Source organism: Salvia miltiorrhiza, chromosome 5 (genome assembly GCF_028751815.1).
Source record: "Salvia miltiorrhiza cultivar Shanhuang (shh) chromosome 5, IMPLAD_Smil_shh, whole genome shotgun sequence".
Classification (NCBI taxonomy): Eukaryota; Viridiplantae; Streptophyta; class Magnoliopsida; order Lamiales; family Lamiaceae; genus Salvia; species Salvia miltiorrhiza.
Genome location: NC_080391.1, coordinates 36,465,425 through 36,488,179, shown reverse-complemented (window position 1 = coordinate 36,488,179; position 22,755 = coordinate 36,465,425). Strand labels below are relative to the sequence as shown.

Below are 22,755 nucleotides of genomic sequence, written 5' to 3'. Positions count from 1 at the left end.
ATCATCGCAATCATCAGCTCAAAACTCTACTCAAGCATAGAGACTCTCTGGTCATCGTCATATAGACATATAAGAAAATTTTCTCTTTCGAGAACTCTTACTAATTGTGGGGCAAAACGAAAATAAAACATCCCCTATTATTACGACGATGCTACTTCTATACTAGTCATCATCCCAGTCTGCTATCGTCGAAAACGTTATCTGCTCTAATCTGTAATCTCGATCTCCTTGTATCTGCTGTTGCCTATTCTGGCTTAGCATCACTTCTTCTCATCCTCGAATTAGTTAGCTTTCGGCATACATGGCTAATATAAGAAAATCTATAATCGAAAAGTCGTGCTCGTCCCGTAATAATTATATTCTATGGCTGCTCCCATATATCGTGTTTCTTCCAGACACTCTTCTTGTTATACCATCCTAGTTACCTAGACAATCCTAACTCTTGTCGGATGTGGTAGGGATTAGGATGTGATGAATAAAAATGTCTGATCTTGAACAAGACGAGCTCAAGTAATGGAAAAATTCCATAATAGCCAGTGCTATTTCAAGGATAATGAAGAAGTTACAATCAAGGTAAGATCAAAAGCTAGAACAGAATCTAGAATGAAACTGAGATACGATATGATAGGAATAAATCAATACTGGAGGTAGAAACAATCCACTAAGTGGAAAATGAATATATTGTCCACTGTTAAAGCAAGGGGTAAAAATTTCCAACACAAACGGGTCAGGCTCAAATACAGTGGATCTGGAAAAATTTTCTCAATAGTAAATAGTTCTTCTCCTGTGGGAGTTCAAGTGGATGCAGAAAAATTTAAATACGACCAAGCGGGATAGGGACTCAATAAGTCTACTCTCATGACTACTCTAGCGATAATACGTACGGTCCCGGTGAAAGTACCTCTATTGCGAAGTACAATTGGTCAATAGTATCTATGCATCCCATGATGTCTCCATTGCACGTTCGTCCTATTAGGGTCGTGTCCCTAAATCGCGATGAAATCTCTAACTCTCGTCGTATTATCTCAACGGTTGGTTTCTCTGTTCCTTTTCTTCATCTTCTTCCCGGTTTATGTTCCTTCGGTTCCCTCTTCTTCTCGGAGGTATACTATAAAGGAAAAAGAGTTATATATAACTATTGACTTCTAAACTATCCGTTCGTCGTTACAAAAATACAAATCCTCGTTTTTCTCACTTCACTTCTATATCTCATGTGCGATCTCAAAATTCTAAAATTCTCGTCTATCATCGTTCGTAATTCCCATCAATCTCTATTTCTCATTTTTCATCAAGCATCAACATCATCATCATTTTCAAAGCTCTGATAAAGATAGTGAAACTCTCTAGTCATAAACATCTCTGGTATATATATATATATGGAAAATTGCCTCTCTCTTGAGGTCTTTTACAAAAGTAGGATCCTATGTACAAAGGTCCTAACACTATAATGATGCTCTAACTATACAAGCATCATAGGTACTAAGCACCTATAGATATATACTATCTGCACATACACACTATACTATGCCTCTCTTCCTATATATATACATATACGTATATATCGACTATGCATCTATACGCATGTACGTGTCTACTAGATACACGTGATCGCTAGTCGTCGTCTTCTGAAATCCTGCTCGTCGCATCGTCAACCTCCATATCCTCACTCGGCTCCGTCTCCTCGCTCGGCTCCGACTCCCGACTCTCGTACTCGTCGATCAGTCGGTAGACACTATCGTCGCTCGGCTCATCCTCGACATCGGTGTCCATCATCGGACCATAAATCGGCACCTCGGGGATAGGTACCCCCGTCTCGACTCCGTCGGCAGTAATATGACGCTGTAATGGCTGGGTCCGTCCGTGGCCAACCATTATCTCTGGAGTTTCCTCATCCGGGTCCTCCTCATCACTGTCCAGGTGTACTGGCCGAGACCTTCCCTCCTGGGCGTCTCGGGACGGTGAATATAAAATCGAGTGTATATACGTCTGAAAAGCCAAAGTGCCCGGCTCAGGCAACGGGGCAACCCTCGGATAAGGATCAAAGGGCACATACTGTATCTGAGGCTCAACAGAAACAATCGGCTATGCCGACTCAACAGGTGGCAATGGCTAAGGTGCCGTTGCCAGTGTCAAATCCCCAGGTGGTAACTCAGCACTGGGAAAAAGAATAAGGGATAGAAACGCAAACGGGTCATGCTCTACCACTGGAGAGTACGCCTCGAAGACCATCGGCTCTGAAACATCAGGCTCAAAAGAAATTGGAATCGGATCAGCTGGGGGTAGAGGGGCAATCGGAAACGGCTCCTCGGGAAGTGGGGGCACAACAACAAGCTCCCTTCCCTGGGCTGGTCCCTCAGACTCTCCATACGGCGGTGAAGGTGGCTCGCCATAAACAAGGTAGCGGTGGCTCAACGTCGCGATGAAACCACGAAAATCGGCGCTCACAAACCGCCCGAACTCAGTCCTCCTGATATACTGCGGCACCAGCGAAGCCGCCCAGTCTTGCCACTCGAGGGGCAGCTGTGGACTCAGGTGAGTGATGGCCTCAGCCTCGTCAATCCCGTGGATACTAGTCTCAACATCTCTCCTCGTATTCCACATCAACTGCCTCGTATCAGAATTCATCATCTCAAACAATTTTCGTCATTAAAATAATACATGACTCATTAGTAAATCAAACTCAGCTCTCAACAGGAAAGCAACAAGAAACAACATCAACCTCTTACCTCGTTAAGCCGGAGGAGATGGGGTGCTGGGGTTCTGTTTCGAACTAACTCTCTCAAATTAGCCTAAGAATTCAAATTAGGCTAGTACTCAATTTTAAAAGAGTAGAAACAATCAAAGGTTCAACTCAGTCAAGCAATAGACTCAGAGCAGACGACCTGCTCTGATACCACCCTGTCGCAGCCCGATTTCCCGACACTAGTGATAGTGGGGTACGAGTATCGATACGACTATTTTTAAAAGAATAAATGATAAGAAGAATAGGTCAAACATCAAGCGGAAGCTCGCATTAAAGCATGCTAAGGAAAATCATCATAAATGACCCCAAGGGTAAAATCGTCAACGTCGTTATAACTTTTTAATTATCAGGAATTTCAAGATCAAAAACAAAACGGGTATCGCTCATTTTTCGTAAGTAATCATAATATGCAGAGTATCGCAGCAAAAGGCGAATCGATTATATGTATGAAGACATATAACCGTGAGTACATTGCTTAACTTCAAAAGAAAATCCAAGTATATCAATTATCAAGACTTTATCGTCAAAAAGGAAATACGATAAAGTAAATACATCCTCTAACAATTCCCCGCCAGCACCAGACCAATCTCGCTCCTCGCTTAGCCTGCACATTTAGAAATACATGCAGGGCGTGAGTACATAATACTCAGTGGGCAAACACCGAAAAACAAGAAAGGTGCTCTTAGAGCTATAGGTTTGAAACTTGCCACATCTCAGCAATACACAGAAATAAAGTTAGCGTAAATGAATCTGTGCATGCAGTTTTCATAATCATGATATCATAAAGAAACGATAGCGCTATCAAAGTACTCATCATGTATGTACCGCATCTACAACTCATCATCATCAAAGGTACTGAGAAGTAGGCCTCCCTCTCAAGTACCGTGACCGGCCGATTCGCTCAACGGCTCACAGTCACCTCAGTGTACACTAGCCCTGGCAGGATAGCTATCAACTGCCCAGGACCCGAATTCGTCTCATCTCATCAGTAGAGGGTAACATACAAGCTCAACATCAAAAATTGGCAAGTCAAACATTTCTCAACATCATTTATCTTAAATTATTTGATAAGCTCATAACGTCATTATATCATCAAATCATTTTAGAAAGCTCGGATAATATATGTATACTCAAAATATTGCCCACCTGAAGACCTTACTCAAAAACTCCCGTCAAAGCGGAGTTACTTACTTCCCTGCTCTGCTCGTGTCTTCAGGGATCATCGTCATCATCGAAGGTTCATGTCATAAAATGAATCTCGATTAGAACTCAACGACAAAAACTCATGCCTTAACTCATGCTCTATCTTATATTCTATCTCTTAATCGACTCTACATAAACTTCTTCACTCATTTCAAAACCTTAAGTCCAAGGATAGGTTTCAAGAAAATCATGGTTCTAAGTCTCGATTTATCTCTCATATAAGACTCGTTTAATCTCATTAAAACACTTAGGCAACACAAACACATAAGGCACATAAGAAAATACAATCAAACATCAACAAATCATGTTCTGTTTTCCCACTGACTCAACTTCAAAATTTAACACGTTCTGACTCCGACCTCTCCTGGACTCCAGACTCATACCAAAAGAAAGGTATTTGAGTCTAGTTTCATTTAAAAAAAAGTAGAGTCAGAAACTCCAAGTGGTTTGGGAGATATGGCGTTTTTACCACAGTCTACCATATTCGGCAGTTTTGAGCAATCGGAAACATTGATTTTTTAAAAATAGTAAACGTTGTCAAACTGAGCTCAAATTTGGTGGATATCTATCCCATACAGTAAGGTTGATACCATAAAAATTTGGAAAGCTAGATCACACAGGAAGCTACTGAAATGAATGACTTTGTCCCCTGTTCTCTGAAATTCCCGGTAAAAATGTGCAGATTTGGTTTTGCATTTTGTAAAAATAGTAAATCAAGTCCAAATGACTTGACATTTTACCGGTATGCTTAAGACGCATGTAGGGACATGCTGTAAAATTTTCAAAGCCATTAGACATCGACAACCCGTCGATCACAGTAGGTCAGTAGCCTACGAAAAAAATCACCAAAACTCATCTCAAACTCTTAAATGCTCAATTCAACATTTCTTCAAAGAAAACCAATCAAAGTTCATTTTAAACACATATAACACTCAAAAACATTCAAAAGCATTTAAAATACTCATCATACTCAAATTAACTCTCCTCTTTTACATCTTAACTCAAATCTCAAGGAAAACGTTTCTACAACCGTATCAAGTCAATCCTCTTCTCAATTTCATGCTTAAAAACACTCAATCATTCAAAATGACCTCATACATCATATAACTCATTTTATACATATAAATCCCCTATAATCATACCAACCAAACTTTAATAAAAACTCATATATTCACATAAACTCTCAACAAAAACATGACAACTTCACAAAATGGTCATAAAGCAAATTAGACCTCATTTTATCAATTATTGACTTCTCAAAATATGAAAACTCAAAAACTCTCATAAACTAACTCAAGTCAAAATTTTACTTAGTTTCCAATAGACTTAATCAAACATATTAAAACACCAACATCATGCTCAATTACACATATCTTAAGCCAAATCATTTATTAAACACATAGACAAGAAAAATCCCAATTTTTACCAAACTAAACTCTTTGACATTTTATGAACTCACATGGATCTTTAATCTCATCATATATCTATTAATCTTAACCCATTTAACTCACATATAAACCATCAATTTACAAATAAGGGCATATATACACATATCCCTAATTTTAGTAAACTAACTCACATCAAAAACTCCAATGGACATCATATACTCAAATTACTCCATCAATCATCATCATATACATCTCATAGACTCATTTACACCATCAATTTATCTATTAACTCATTGACTCAAAATTTCCCATTTTTGGGTAAACTAACTTCCATCGAAATTTGAATCTCAAAGCATAGCTTTTCAAAACACACAATCATCACCAAACATATCATAGATCACTTTTCTCACCCCAATTCAAGGAAAGAAAAAGAAATATTTTTGAAGGGTAAGATACCCATTTTTTCGAAAATTTGAGGAAAAGAAAAGGGGTGATTTTCTTGCTTCAATCTTTCAAGAATACTCATATACAAACTCACACAAATTACATCTATGAATATAGAGATCACTTACCCAAGCTTACACCAAATATCAAATTTTCTCTCTCTAGTCTTGAAGCCAATCTTCAAGGATTCTCTTGAATTCAAGTTGATAAGAGGTGTTTAGGTGGGATTTAGAGGGTGATTTGTGATTTTGGTGTGATTTTGTGAAGCTCCCAAGGTCTCGTTAATGGTTGTCAATGGTGGAAATGTGAGAGAGAGGAGAGAGAGGTGGTGGTCGAAAGTTTGGAGTGAAGGGGAGAGAGAATTTCTCTAGCAAGATATGAATTGATCTTGGAAATCTTAGGATAGATTTGTGATCTTTAAAGAGGATTTGATAATCTTGAGAATATTTGGAAAGATTTGAAAATCTTTAAAGAATATTGGCAATTAATGCCTTGATCTCTCTCTCTCTAATCTCTACACTCTCAATCTCTACTCTCTCAATTAATCTCTACACTTGGCAAAATGTGGGAATTAATCATATGGTAGAGAAATTAAAATAAAGTGTGAGAAGGGTGATCAATTAATAATCACAATAACTATGGAAATATTACTCATTAATAAAGTACCATAGTATAATTATTCATGTGACCAAAATAAAATAATTATAGCACTAATATTAGTGCACTCACTCAATTATAATATTCCTCATCATAGGAAAAATAATTTAAAAAAAATTATGCTTGGAAAAATTTCCATAAACCGGCATCGTTCGATTTTCCGGTAAAAATAAACTGCACTTGCTTTGCAAACTTAATAAAAATTCCAAGTGCTAAAGTCTCAAATAAAAATCATAATAACTTGGTTAAAATGACTCACGTAACAAAATCACATAATCAATCAGTCACGTACTTCACATAACATCACATCAAAGCAGTCGGCAAACACAAACAGACTAAACGTCTCTCTCTCTAACCGACTATTTTCATCGAGGTTCTCACTCTTTCTTTCTCAACTCTATTTCCAACTTATTATTCCTATTTTCTTAATAGGACAATCAACCTCTGATAACTCGGTATCCGGTAACTCTATTCCCGGTAGTTGGAAATAAAATAAAATCTCAGCTTAATTCAATCAGCATCTCTATCTCAACTCATTTCTCAAATCTCATCACTCTAATTCCATCATCGGTTTATTCACTTGTATTTCTATTTAAAAGACAATCTGTCTTATCTGCTCATAAAAAAAAAGTCTCGTATTTCGACATCTCAGTACTCTCAATAGTGTTAAGACACTATCTCTCAACATAGGAAAAGTACGGGGTGTTACACATAAGACACAGGAAATCATAGCTGAAATAATGAATTTCATCCAAGGAGCAGACGAGCTCTTCCATGAGGCCTAGGAAAGATTTCAAGAACTCCTCCGCCATTGCCCGCAGCACCAACTGACCAATGTAATGTTGATACAATTCTTCTATGACGGGCTCGTGCAAACTGCCCAATTCATGGTGGACAGCACTGCAGGAGAAAACATTGCTAGGAAGACGGCAAATGAGTTAAAGGAAATATTCAAAACCTTAGCCGAGAGTTCTCAACAAAAGTCGGTCCGTGGAAAGAAGGTCGAGGCCAGCGCTATTTCACAGACTGGCGAATTGCAAAAATAGTTGGCTTCACTTATGAGAGAAGTACATCAGCTCCGAATGAGCAAGATGGAAACCCCTCCGGTCCCTGTGCAGAACATCGAACCTTGTGGAACCTTTACAGAGCTGACTTCCAGCTCTGCCATACCTTTACAGAGCCGAATTTCCAGAGTTCGCTTATGTTGCCAGAGCTACGATTTCTCGCCAGAACTAAGATTTCTCGCCAGAGCTAAGATGACTTGCAGAGCACGCTGCCAGCTGGATTACCTTTGGATGCATGATTCTATTTCCTTAAGAGTCCAGTTTTGCAAGGCGAATTTGATGATAGTTAAGGTTGAAGGAAGTTTATTAAAAGGGGCTTGAACGTGAATGAAGAAATCAATCATTCTGCCTCTGGCACTTAGTTAGAATTAATCTTTGCCCTAATCTTTAGTTTCCACCTAGGTAGCCAAAGTTTAGGTTTTTATTGCTTTCATAGTTCTTAGTTAGTTTATTATAGTTCTTTTAATTCAAGTTTTAGTTAGTTCCCGTTTAGAGTTGTAACGTGACAGGTTGCTTCTCGAGACGTTTTTACGATATTTCAGTATTTAATTTAATTTACTTGGTTTGTCTAAATTATGCGTTCTTTAAATTATGCACTTTAAATTCTGCACTTTAAATTATGCAATGTCAATTATGTTTTTTAATGCTTTCCTTTAAATTATGCAATTTAGTTTTATGCTCATTAGATTAGAAGCTTTTAATTTACAAGTCTTTAAATTCCTAGTTAGCGTTTAATTCTTAAGTTGCTTTACTTTAAGTTCGTTTAAGTTCTTGCCTAGGGTTTAATAATTTAATTTGCCTAGTTAATTCTCTAGTTTAAATTCAAGTTAAGTTTAATTTCAAGTAAAGTTTATTTTACAAGTTTTGGTTAATAATCTAAGTTTACCGTTTTCGTGTGACATAATTAATTGCCCTTAAAGATCTTCCTTGAGAGATGACATTGGGTTAACTTACCACTGCTAGAGTGTCCTTGTCCTATTGCAAGTCAATCTAGAGGTGTTCTAGTTGAGTCAAATTTTGGCGCCGTTGCCGGTGTAGGTTTTAGGCGTTTAGTTGTGTCATTTTCTTTTCAGTTTTTACTTGCTTTCTTTCTCCTCTGGCGCATTGGCTCCTCTGGCGCCTCGACTACTCTGGCGCCTCGACTCCTCTGGCGCCTCGACTCCTCTGGCGCCTTGACTCCTCTGGCGCCTCGATTTCTCTGGCGCCTCGACTCCTCTGGCGCCTCGACTCCTCTGGCGCCTCGACTCCTCTGGCGCCTCGTCCCCTCTGGCACCTCGACTCCTCTGGCGCCTCGACTCCTCTGGCGCCTTGACTCCTCTGGCGACTTGAGTCCTCTGGCGCCTCGACTCCTCTGGCGCCTCGACTCCTCTGGCGCCTCGACTCCTCTGGCGCCTTGACTCCTCTAGCGCCTCGTCTCCTCTAGCGCCTTGACTCCTCTGGCGCCTCGACTCCCCAGGCGCCTTGACTCCTCTGGCGACTTGACTCCTCTGGCGCCTCATCTCCTCTGGCGCCTTGACTCATCTGGCACCTTGACTCCTCTGGCACCTCGACTCCTCTGGCGCTTCGTCTTCTCTGGCGCCTGCGGTCCCGTCTTTTGTTCGTTCTTGTTGTTTTCCTTCTCCTTACGCTTGGGTTTTTTGTCTTCTTCTTGTTTTGGTTTTTCCGGATTCTCCTTGTTTGCACCTGTGCTCTCAAGGGTTTTTGTTTTTCTTCAATAAAATTTCTATTTCAGCAGCTTTACTTGCTTTCTTTACTTTATGTTTTGTTTTTCTTTTCTCCCACCCGGTGCGTTTAATCTGTTTGTTAGTGTTGTGCATGCAGGGACACTGTAGTCTTAAAGGCAAACTTGTGTCTCCGTTGCATAGCACGAGCGAAGGGATTTTCAGAAAGAACAGCTGCAAAGGAGTTTTTGCAGAGGACAGAGCAGACGATTCTGAGTCTGACTCTGAAGAAAAGGAGCATGCCAGAGCAGAGGCCTTCTACTCTGACTCTGCAACTGGATCGAACGTTGACTCTGACTCTGACTTACCAGAGCAGACCGTAGAAGAGAAGAAATAAAAGCTTCCAGAACCGCCCGCGAGCTCTGACTCTGACCATTCAGAGCAGCCCGCAGAAGAGGAAGCCAGCTCTGACCATGCAGAGCAGAACATAGACACAGAGCTGCCAGCCAGCTCTGACTTTGACCATTCAGAGCAGCCCACGGAAAAAGAAAAGCCAGCCCAGCACAACAAAGAAGAGATGGCACAGAACAATAAGGAGTACATGGGAGATTTCTCCAGGCCCGTCATAGGAGATACTAACACTTCGGCCATTGTGCTTCCCACCGCCGTCAGAAACTACAACTTGAAGCCGAACGATTCAAGTTTGCTACCTCTCTTCCACGGGATGCCGCATGAGGACGCACTACAATTCATCCGCAATTTTTGTACGCAAGTGCAAACCATTCCATTGCTGAATCTCACGAAGGACAAATTAAAGCTCAAGTGCTTCCCTTATGCACTTAAGGATCGGGCGAGGACATGGATGCTAACTCTGTCGTCCAACTTGTGAGAATGTCATATCCCGGCTTTTAATCACTGATTAAAGGCTTAATTATTAATAAATAGGGTTCGGCATCCATTAATAATAAAACTGGTTTGATTTATCTGATGTATTTTAATCGTTATACATGTGTTTTGATGTGCTTAGTTCTTATTAATATTTGAATCCGTTTGAGATTTAAAAATATTTTTATTATTATAGTACATAAAGTTTAATTAGTGGGTTGAGTGATTTCTCTGGCGGAGTGCGATTTCTCTGGCGGAGAGCGATTTCTCTGGCGGAGTGCGATTTCTCTGGCGGAGTGGGATTTCTCTGGCGGAGTGCGATTTCTCTGGCGGAGTGTGATTCCTCTGGCGGAGTGTGATTCCTCTGGCGAGTTTTGATTCCTCTGCTCTGGCGAGTTTTGATTCCTCTGCTCTGCCGAGTTTTGATTCCTCTGCTCTGGCGAGTTTTTCATTTCTCTGCTCTGGTGCGGAACTGACGTGAGAGAGAGAGGAGTCAAAGCAAGTGGATAAACATAGTTAACGGATAAGATATTTTATGCAAGTGGATAATTAAGCATGTGTTATTTATCCAATACTTGATGGCTAAGTAAATGGGGTTATATAAATAACACCCTTCTCTTTCATTCCTCATAACAGACGTCCTTTTCCTCTCTCTTTCCTCTTTCTTCTCTCTCTTCTCTCTCGACTGTCTTCACCCAATACCATTGATGAGATAGTAAAAAGCTTCACAAGCAACTTGTATGCCATAACCACCGATTAAATCAAGCTGAAAACACTTTTAGATCCATAGAACAAAAGCTGGGTTGAAGGTTCGAGCTAGGAATCAAGAAGGTGGAGTTATACTTTTCTCTACACAAATCATAAAAGTAAGCTTCTAAACACATGAATCTACTTATATCTAAGCTTTGTGAGCATGTAAATGGAGGATCAAAGCATGAAAATAACTCCTAATTCAAGCTGGTAAATTTCAAAAATTACTAGGGTTGGAAAGTTGAAGTTCGTGAAGAAAGTGAAAATTGAGTGGTTATATGAGTTCTTGAGCATGCTATGATGTTAAGTGATGGTTTAGATTGATGATTAGAAGTGATGAAATGAGTTTTGGTATGAGTTTGTTGTTGAGAATTATGATGTTATACTCAGGTTAAAAATGTTTTTGAAATATATGAGTTTTAAGTACAAATTGGAGAATTTCGTAGGCTTACTGACCTACTGTGATCGACGGTTTGTCGATGTCTAATAGTTTTGAAAATTTTATAGCAAGTCCCTACATGAGTCTTGAGTACCCTGGTAACATTTCAAGCCATTCCAACTTCGTTTGATATTTCTTTAAAATACAATACCTAAACTGCACATTACTACCGAGAATTTCAGAGAACAGGGGAAAGAGTCATTCCTTTCAGTGGCGTCCTGTGTGATCTAGCTTTCCAAACTTTTATGGTATTAAACTTATTGTGTTAGCTAGATATCCACCAAAGTTGAGCCCATTCTGACAACGTTTACGAGTTTTCAAAAATCCAAGTTTGCGATTGCTCAAAACTGCCGAACATGGTAGATCGTGGTAAAAACGTCATATCTCTCAAACCACTTGGAGTTTTGACTCTACTTTTTTTTAAACTAGACACGAAGATCTTTCTTTTGGTATGAGTCTCGAGTCTAGGAGACATCGGAGTCAGAACAGATTAAATTTTGAAGTTGAGCCAGTGTAAAATCAGAGCATGTTTTGATGATGTTTGATTGTGATTCTTATGTGCCTTATGTGTTAGTGTTGCCTATGTGTTTGAATGAGATTAGACGAGGTATGATGGTTTTTGATTATCTTTAATGGAACGAATTATGGATGCTAGAACCCTAAAACACTAAAATATACCCTAGACACGCAGAATTAGACTTTGTCTTGTGACAATTTTCTTCGCGAACTTACCGACTCTTCATCAATAAAGGTCCGGGCGACAGGAAGTGAAGTCGAAGAAGAAGCGACTCCACGCTAGCTTAAGAACGTTTGAGGTGGGCATTACTTTTACTATACGTATATAGAGATCCCCTGCGTGACGTAGGCCTCATATACGAATATATGTGCATGACAAGTTTTAACCGTTATTCAGCTTTTATGAAATGCTTATATGTTCAATGCCATTATGAAAATGAAAATGTTTATGAAAATGAAAATGTTTATGAAATGATTGACTGCCAAAAATGTTTATGTTTTTATATGTATCCTATCTGTGTTGGTTCGCCAACTTTAAAGGAAATCCAATTGGGATCCTATGCTAGACAAAGGTCGATAGCTAGGGTTAACGTGTACACTCATGGAGACCGCGAGTCGCTTGCGACCGGTCTTGGCGTCCGTGGTAAGGAGGCCTCCTTCCCGGCGCGTAACAGAAAAGAATAGATATGGATCATATGAAGGAAAATGATCGGTCGATCGACTTTATGAAAATGAAAGAAATGTTTTAGTAAGCGCAGGCTATTCAAGAAAACCCCTGTGTGTTACTGTTGGCAGTTCAATTTATATATGTATGTATGTTATATTTTCGGCTTATGCCACTGGGTATTTTGATACTCAGCCCTGCATGTATTTCTAAATGTGCAGGTTGAGCAGGCGATGGAATGGATCGGTGTTGAGCGGATTTCCTTTTGATGGCCATATAATGAAACCTTGAGTATGCATCTCCATATGCATAACTCACACGTTTTTCCGCTGCAAACACTCTGACTTATTTATCGGTTCTACCTGAACTTATTACTACTTCAGCTTGTTTAACTTCCATTTGAGGTCTAGTCGTTATGGCAAGCTCGTTTGTAAACTACCCAAACGGTTATATATATGTATATATATCACTCGTTTGTTGTTAATATTGATTACTTAACAAACCCCCTTTAGATTCTATTTTACATTGTTCACCCCAAGTCATAACCCCGGTTAACCCGTCATTGGGATAGTGGGCTGTGACATAATGGTATCAGAGCAGTTCGTTCGCTCTGGCCCTAGAAACCTTACTCTAAAAGCCAAGTCTAGTTTGATTCACTAGACATACGTGGGTTCATAAGACACCGCTCAACACTCCATTGCATCGTGCTCAATCAAGGAAAGAAGGTAATTGTAGTTCAACGTTTTAAAGATGTTATTGTTCTAAGATGTTTTATGAATATGTTTATGTAAAGAGCATGCTGTGATGAAATGTTGAATGATTTGCCTTTCATGACATATCATTGCAGTTATGATGTTATGATATGAAGAATGATAGAGAATTGACACATGCTTTCCCAGAAAACATAGATTTCTATAAGTGGCATGATCACTATTCTAAAAGAACATAGACTACTAGATTAGTAGGATATCTCTACAATCTAGATTCTTAAGGTAACGATTTAGAAGAATGAAAGAGGAATGAAAAGACATGTACGCGTTGAAGGAAAAGCACGGAATGATAATACAAGACGAATTCAAGGCAAACACTGCATCAAGGGTTTGAGCATAGTCTCTACGTTCGAATGTTTACATGCGACGAAACATCAAATTGACTTTTACTACACGATAGATATTATGAATAGTTGTCCACGGCTTTCTAAGTTCGGGACGATGTTTCCCGTGTGACTGGGAGGTGATGATGTTGGACCTGGCCAGTCCACATGATCCAAATCTCAGTAGACGTCTTTTGGGTTGAAAACCCATGTGTTTCAACAGTTTCTACAACACCTTGCTTGTTGATGTAATGATTTTGAGCCTTTCAACTTTTGAGTTGTTATAGTATGTTTCCTTGATGGATAAAACTAAGAAGTATTAGTATACTAACCTAGTATATCACCCAAACCATAACTTTGCAAATTGATTAGTATGATAGTATGACCCTTATAGATTATTATCGTTACCGTTGTACTACGCATCAGAAGTTATTGATGATCGTCTTGGTCTTTGAAGCACACAATGCCTCCCAGAAGAGCCCCAAGAAACAACATGGGTGCAGGAAATGAACCCCCACGAAGGGTTGAAGAACTTTTTCTTAAACAGAGCCCGCCAACATTCAACGGGACCGGCAACCCGACTGATGCTGAAATCTGGATTAGGGCGATGGAAAGGATTTTCGACTTTCTTCATTGCACTGATCAAGAGAGACTCTCTTGTGTTGCATTCCAACTCACTGGGTCGGCAGATTTTTGGTGGGAAACCAAGAAGAGGACAATGACCCCCGAACAACTGGAAAACCTGACTTGGGAAGACTTCAAGATGGAGATTTATGATAAATACATCCCCAAGAGCTACAGAAAGAAGAAGGAGATAGAGTTTTTCAATCTAAAGCAAAACAAGATGTCCGTGACGGAATACGATCGCGCATTTTGCGACATGTCTCGCTATGCCCCTCATCTGATCGACACTGATGAAAAGATGGCCGATAAGTTTCGTTCAGGCCTTAGGCACGAGATCAAGATGGCACTTTCTAGTCATGGTAATCTCACCCACTCTGAGGCACTTAGCAGAGCTCTGGATGTTGAGGCAGCTATGCCTGAAGACCGCTCACCCCAGACTCAAGCTCCGGGAAACAACGATCGTGGGAAGAGAAAATGGGAAGGCAACAACAACAATAATAGGGGTTACTACAACAACCAAGATAACAAGAGGCCATGGCAAGGAAATATGATGCCACAAGGGCAGTGGCAAGGACGACCAGTCAATCCAGGATCAGCTGGAAACAATCATAGCCAGCTGAGGGCACCTTTGTGTCCCAAATGCTCCAAGTCACATCACGGCATATGCTTGGCTGGTAGCAATACCTGCTTTAAGTGTGGCCAGAAGGGCCATTTTGCCAGAGACTGCCAAGGAAAACCACAGGGAGGAATGAGAGGGCCGAATCAGCCAGGCCAAGTACAACCACTCAGGGCTATTCAAGGTCAACAGCTACTCTATCCACCACCACAACAACAGCATCGACCTGTGGCACGTCCACCGCAAATTTCACAAGCAAGAGCCTATGCCCTGCACAAGAATAAGCAAGAAAACAACCAAGGGAATTTGGTAGGTATGGGCACATTACTCGACACACCTGTTATACTTCTGTTCGACACAGGTGCCTCGCATTCTTTTATTGCAAGTGCATGTGTAAAAACTTTAAAGCTCCAACCTGAAAAGACTAATCAGGACTTGAGAATTTCTTCACCAATAGGAGGGATGGCAGTAGTAACACATGCTTGCTCGAACCTAGAGCTAACCATAGGATTGTTTAAGGTTATAGCGAATAACTTACACGTCATATCGATGGAGGACGTTGATATAATCCTGGGGATGGACTGGCTAGCGGAGAACTATGCCACGATATTGTGTCAAGAACGGAGAATCGCTTTCCACTTTCCAGGAAGGGACGCTTTAAGTTTCCACGGAATATGCAGGAGGAACAGAGTGCCGATTATTTCAGCTTTACAGGTAAGAAAGATGATGAACAAGAAAGATTGCCAAGCCTTCCTCGTATACCTGAACGGGAAAGTTGAGACCAAAAAGACAATGGAAGATGTAGAGATCGTGCGGGATTTTCAAGATGTTTTCCCAGAAAATTTGCCAGGTTTACCACCTGACAGACAAGTAGAATTCACCATCGATCTAGACCCAGGAGTGGCGCCAGTATCAAAAGCACCGTACAGAATGGCTCCGAAGGAATTGGAGGAGTTGAAGATCCAATTACAAGAGTTGTTGGACCTAGGCTTCATCAGGCCTAGTGTGTCCCCATGGGGAGCGCCGGTGCTGTTTGTCAAGAAGAAAGATGGCACCTTGAGGTTGTGCATCGATTATCGAGAGTTGAACAAGCTAACGCTTAAGAACAAGTATCCATTACCCAGAATCGATGATTTATTCGACCAACTCAAGGGTGCGAATGTTTTCTCCAAAATCGATTTGAAGTTTGGGTATCATCAGTTAAAGGTTAGACATGAAGATATACACAAAACGGCGTTTCGAACAAGATATGGTCACTACGAGTTCGTAGTTGTGCCGTTCGGACTAACAAACGCGCCAGCTGTATTCATGGACCTCATGAACAGAGTATTTCATCCTTATTTGGATAAGTTCGTCGTGGTGTTTATTGATGATATTCTCGTCTACTCCAGGAACGAAGAAGAACACAGGGAACATCTGAGAACTGCGTTGCAAACGCTAAGGGATGAATGCATTTATGCCAAATTCAGCAAATGTGAGTTTTGGCTCAAAGAAGTTACATTTCTGGGACACATTGTGTCTTCAGAAGGTATCAAGGTGGACCCCGCCTGTCGCAGCCCGAAATCCCAACGCTAGTAATAGCAGGGTACGAGTATCGATACGACTAAAATAAATGGATAAAGAACCATAAGACTTAAATTGAACATCGGCGCGGAAGCTTACATCAAAACATGCCAAGGCAAAGACTCATAGTTTGACTCAAGGGTGTATTCATCAATATCGTTATGACTTCTTGAATATTAGGAATTTCAAGAAGAAAAGCAAAGTAGGTACTGCTTATTTTCCATAAGGAATCATAATATCAAGAGCAACACAGCAAAAGACGTATCAATTATATGTATGAAGACATATAATCGCGAGTATATTGCTTGATTTTAAAAGATTAGTATATCATCTCACTAAGGTTTTATCAACATCAGAAGGAAAACAAAGTACATCGTCCCTTAGACTCTAACATCAAAGGGAAACAATCAAGGAAAACTTCATCGGTGAAGCCATCCCCACCAGCACCAGTCCAATCTCGCTCCAAAGCTTAACCTGCACATTTAGAAATATATGCAGGGCGTGAGTAATAATACTCAGTGGGCAAACGCCGGAAAAACATCAAAGGCGCTCTTAGAGCTATATGTTTGAAGCTTGCCATATCACCAGCAATACACAGAAATAAGTTTATCATCAATGAAATCTGTGCATGCAGTTTTAAACATCATAACATCATAAAGAAATGACTGCAGTCAAAATATTCATCATGTATGTACCACGTCTACAACATCATCATTATTATCGATACTGAGAAGTAGGCCTCCTTCTCAAGTACCGTGACTGGCCGACCCGAAGACGGCTCACAGTCACATCTGTGCACAAAATCCCGCTTGTGGCAGGACCGAATTCGTCTCATCAGTAGAGGGTAACACACAAACTTATCATCAAAATTTTGGCAAGTCAAACAGTTCATAAACATCATTTATCTCAAAACATCAAAACATCTTATAATCTCATCATCATTTAAACAGTTTAGAAAAGCTCTTAAACTGAATACTCAAAATATTGCCCACCTGGAGTCCTTCGCTTAAGCTCGGATAGGAACAGGGGACTTACTTCTTCGTCTTGCTCGGGTCTTCATAAATCATCAACATCATCACGAAGGTTCATGTGATAAAACAACCTTAGTTAGTACTCAATACTGAAATCCAATCTCGTCTCAACAATAACTTCTCACTCAACGTCTATTTACTCAGTAGAACTAAATCCCTAGGCATACTCGACTTCTAAGGATTCTCACGTCTTACTCTCGACTTAACTCTCAACTCGGACCATACTCAAAGCAAAAGCACATCGGCATGCACAATCACATAAGCATGCAACTTCACATATAAACATATCACATACAATCAAACATAAGTTGACTCGGAGACCAGAGCAGAGAAATGCTCGGTGGTCAAGGTGGAAAATACTCACCAGGGCAGAGGAATCAACTTGCCAAGGCAGCGAAATCATAAACTCTCTGTCGCCAGAGGAATGGTGAACGTCAGAGGAATCAATCATCAGAGGACTCGATCGTCAGAGGATTCATCGTCAGAGGAATCAGACATCAGAGGAATCGATCGTCAGAGGATTCGATCGTCAGAGGAATCGATCGTCAGAGGAATGAACTCGCTGGCAGAGCAGCGGGGAAATGAACTCTCTGATATGCCAGCGGGGAAAGCGACTTCTCTGGCATGCCAGCGGGGAAACGACTTCTCTGGCATGCCAGCGGGATCACAACTTGGCAGAGCATAACTCAAGGCAGAACAAAGCGAACAAGAGTAACTCTAAACTTCATCGACTTTTCATACCCAGAAATCATCAAACATCACATTAATCCTTTCATCTATTCATGCTCATCGTCAAAACATCATTCAAGACATAACTTACAGATTTTTCCCAAATCTTACATCAGACTAAATTTTGTAAAAACTCATGCTCAAGACTCAGTTTTGAAAAAAAACACCTCTTAATCACTTCAAATCATCACGTATAACATACATCTCATCACATATAACTCATTTCTCACCCCATTTTTAGAAAAGAATCAGAAAGATTTTTAAAGGGCATGAGCCCTAATTTTCGAAAATGACGAAAAAGGTGAAGGGAGAGTTTCTCATGCTTACACATCTTATTCCACACATATATATCATCACATACTTCTCACAGCAAGTCTAGACTCAAAGAATCAGAACACTTACTCAAGAGTTTCAAGAAAAAGGGCGTCTTTATCGGTTTCTTCGGGTTATAACTCAACAAATCTTCTTGAAACAAGCGTGGAAAGTGTTTAAGGCTAGCTTTAGCGAAGTATTCTATCTCGGTTTTGACTGGTGAAGCTTCGAGCTTAGTCTCCAATGGAGGAGAGAGTAAATGTCTTGAGGGAGAGAGAAGAAGTTGAAAGGCCGAAATGAGAGAAATGACGGAGAGAGAGAGATGCTTCGGTTTTATCAAGATTCTTATTCCATAAGATAAGTAGCATTTAATGCTCAATAGTAGCTTGTCTCTCCCTTAGCAGCAAGCCTAATCCGGCTGTTTCCACATGTGGGGAAAATGATTAGAATAATGGGTGTGAGTGTAGGAACGTGTGGTGGAAAATAAATCATGTACGCTAATTTTTGAGAATCAGACTGACTCAAAATAATATTAGTGCGCACATATCAGGTAAATCACATAACGTCAATTAAATAACTCACACCGTTATCACATTAAAAACGGATCATCACTCATCATCACTCTAACTTAATCCTCTTTATAGTGATTCACAATCACTACCTCGACTCTATCTCTCGTCTTTCATCTCAACATCTAAATTTAATCAACATCTCTATCTCAATTCTAACATCACTCTCAATTATATCAACATCTCCATTTTACTCATCTTGCCATTCATCGGCAACTTCCTTGACTCTATGTCAAACTCATTATTCCTATTTTCTTAATAGGACTGTCAACCTCTGATAACTCGGTATCCGGAAATTCTATTCCCAGTAGTCGGAAATAAATAAAATCCCGACTCAAATTAATCGGCATCTATAACTCGACTCGTTTCTCAAATCTCATCATTCTAACTCCATCATGAGTTTGTCCACTCATAACTCATAATCTTCACATCTCGACATCTCAGTATTCTCAGTAGTGTTAAAACACTATCTCATATCATAAGGAAAGGTACGGGGTGTTACACCGCCAAAGTGGAAGCAGTACAAGAGTGGAGGTCGCCAACTACCCCAAACGAGATCAGAAGTTTCTTGGGATTGGCTGGATATTATCGAAGATTCATTGAGGGATTTTCCAAGATAGCAAGGCCGATGACGCAGTTGCTCAGGAAAGGAATTAAGTACAATTTGTTGGGAACCTTGTGGAATATCCTAACCCTTGTTTTGATGATACCAAAATTCATAGGACTTAAATGTAATAGATTAGAATCATTTTGAACTTAAGTGTTAGAGTTCGTTTCTAGTTTAGTTGCGGTGTCGAAGACTGAAGACTGAAGAATGAAGACTGAAGACTGGAGTTACCAACTGAAGTATCAGTTGAAGAATCAGTTGAAGACTGATTATTTAATGCGCGCCATAGACTGATACTAAAGTCAAATATCAGTTGAACATTCCTCCTAGGATTGATCTTCCAACGTTCAGAGGAAGCCACGTACGCTAAAAGTACAGCCGCATTAAATGCAGAGATATCTCAATATCTTATCTCTGCAGAGGTCATTCCTATCTGGTGGCTACTTTTCAGAGATGTCAAATCTCCTGTCCTTCAAAGAGAGCCGTTTCCACACAGACAATGAACCTCGAAGATTGAAGCCTCAGCCCAAATTCGAATTGCTCTCCAACGGAAGAAATCTTGAAGACGATTTACGCCAACGGATCTATTCAAGAGTTCTCCTACAAATAGCGCTCGAGGATCAATTCAATCTTCACCGATTCAACGACATAAGCTGAAGCTCTGCCGAAATAGCTACTTAGCCTAAAGCTTAACCGCTCAAAGCTTGAATCGAAGAAGAGAATTCCAAAGCCAAAATCAGTCACTGCTGATTACATATATTCTCTTAGACCCTAGGCATATATTCTGTGTACCCAGAAGCCAAAGGTCAAACTTGCTTCAAAGAACTTGTTCTTTGTAAGTATAGTTGGCACTCGTTTAAACCTCTCCCCCATAAGAGTGTTTGAGTGACTCGGAGATTCAGGAAGGTACTCTGAACTCTGAAAGGGAAGTCTGAGCACGAGGTGTGCTTAGCAGGGAAACCCTACGCGAGTTGTGTAGGTGCTAAAATCCTATACGAGGTGTGTAGGTGGGGAAATCCTACGCGAGGTGTGTAGGTGCTGAAGAGAGTTTATCTTCAGTTTACGGTTTGCAGTGCACCAGGCAAGCACTTGCGGAGTGGATTGTTGGTCTGATCAACCAGCCGTGGATGTAGGAAAGAGTTTTTCCGAACCACGTAAAAGTCTCTGTGTTATTTACAGCTTTCAGTTTTACATTCTTAACTGTGCTATTTCATTTGATAAAACTGAACACTGACTAACAGCTAGAGAAACCCTAATCCAACTATCTGCTCCACCGAGGCTATTCGAAACTAAGTTTAATTTCCGCTGCGTATGATATCACTCTAACTCACTATCCTCTGATAGTAAGGAAGAAAGATATCACCTTCATCTTTGCAAACACGACTGAAGCCCTTACGTGGATCAGTTAAGTTCTAGTGACTTAACTGATAACTCTTTACTGAAGAGCTTTCAGTATCAGTCGTCAACCCTGTTGGTCAAAACTAATTTCGGTTAAACAGGTGTCTGGTTTGCATGAAAAGTTTCTTTTCTATCTCTGACTGAGATCCCTCTGATTGAGGTTGGTAGATAGATCAAAAATAGCCTATAGGTGTATTCCCCCCCCATACACCTATTCGAGACCCCCCGGACCTAACAATTGGTATCAGAGCAGGTTGTTCGCAAGAACTATCTGTACATGACTAGTTCGTACTTGAACTAGATCCTCTTGGGGGTGACGTTGTCTTTGATCAAAAAAATTCTTCTCGAGATTACTCTTGTATCTGCTTGGTTGTGTCTTATTCCTGTTTCCTGTGTGCTTCTCCTGCTTTCTCTAACCATGTACAGGAACAAGAAGGATTCCTCCAGCGATTATGTTCATACATATTTTCGAGGAATCAGCGGATTTGAGTTAGGATCATTGGACTCCGATGAAGAAGAAAGATTCATCTTTCCAGAAGAGAACATAAGTCCAACTCACTCACAACCAGAAGATTCAAGCAGATATGATCAAATGCGACTAAAGTATCAACACCTAAGATCGAGATTTGAAGATCTCCTTAGGGAGCACAGACAGATCCTCAAAGAGATCGATCGTGTGCAAGATGCTCGAAGAATCGTCAGGCTCCACTTCATTTCAGATGAAGACGAAGCAGACAAAAGAAATGTACAGGAGCACAGACTGATCAACAGACTGAAACTTCTTCAGTCTCAGAAACAAGAACTTCTTCAACGTCTCAAGGAAACAGAGACAGAATTCAAAGCGACGTCAGAAGTTTTTGAAAGAGTGATTCGTGAGGAATCACTACTGCACAGAAGAAAGATGAAACGAGAAAGAAGCGTGCAACAACAGCCAACGGATTCAAAATCCAAGGAGAATCAGTCATAAAACTCAGGGGGAACTTACACTTCAATCAATGACAAAACTTGTGTCAATCACTGTGTAAGCCTCCCTCAACTTTTCATTTGTATATATGACTACTTCTCTTTAATACTCTTGGCTGTATTGTGCTTAAATTTGAATTGTCTAAATGCCTTTCTCCTCATTTTTTTGTTGTTTTGTTGACACGTACACATTTGCGTTAAGAACGGCTGTCACACGATCACACGAACCCGCCCTTTTTACTAACAAGCGGAGTGATCCACGTAGCACAATTCCATTTGCACGGATTTCAAACGTTTATTGAAACCGCCTCTTGCACGTCCTCTCACACCTTCTTCAAAAACGTTTCATCTTCAACCAAAGATTTACTCAATCTTAGAGAAATCTTTGTGTGCAAAATTTTTGAGTGTGCCTTTTTCTGCAAGACTAACAGCAAGAATCCACAGTTCCTTCTCTGTGAGAATCAATCTTCAAGACTTTTGCAGAAAACCTCTCAGAAAATCCATATGGGAAAATCAGCATCACAACAAGTTGTGTGTTACGAATCTGTAGCAACACTGGAATCACTCCAACAGTTTGCTGATTTCAAAAAGATCGATGAGATCTTAGGACGACATGGATGGATGAAGTTCATCCAATGCTCACCAAGTTTCCTTCTCGACAAACCAATCATCCGAGAGTTCTACGACAACATCAAGACCGATGAATCAACTGGTGAACTCAAAACAGAGATTTCTGTATTCACAAGTGAAGATTTCTCAGAATCAACCAAGATGTCCATCAACATTTCTGAAGCAGTGAGAGATATGTTCAATCTCCCAACTGATGGACCAGCCCC

General features: G+C 40.3%; 1 long non-coding RNA gene across 1 annotated transcript; it reads right to left on the bottom strand.

Moving 5' to 3' along the window:
- Positions 1–3,106: 3,106 nt before the first annotated feature.
- Positions 3,107–6,229, bottom strand: LOC130987041 (uncharacterized). Its single transcript, XR_009089549.1, has 3 exons — positions 5,907–6,229; positions 3,890–3,953; positions 3,107–3,347 (listed from the first exon to the last, which is right to left on the bottom strand). It is a non-coding gene; the product is annotated as an uncharacterized LOC130987041 (long non-coding RNA).
- Between the last annotated feature and the right edge of the window lie 16,526 nt (positions 6,230–22,755).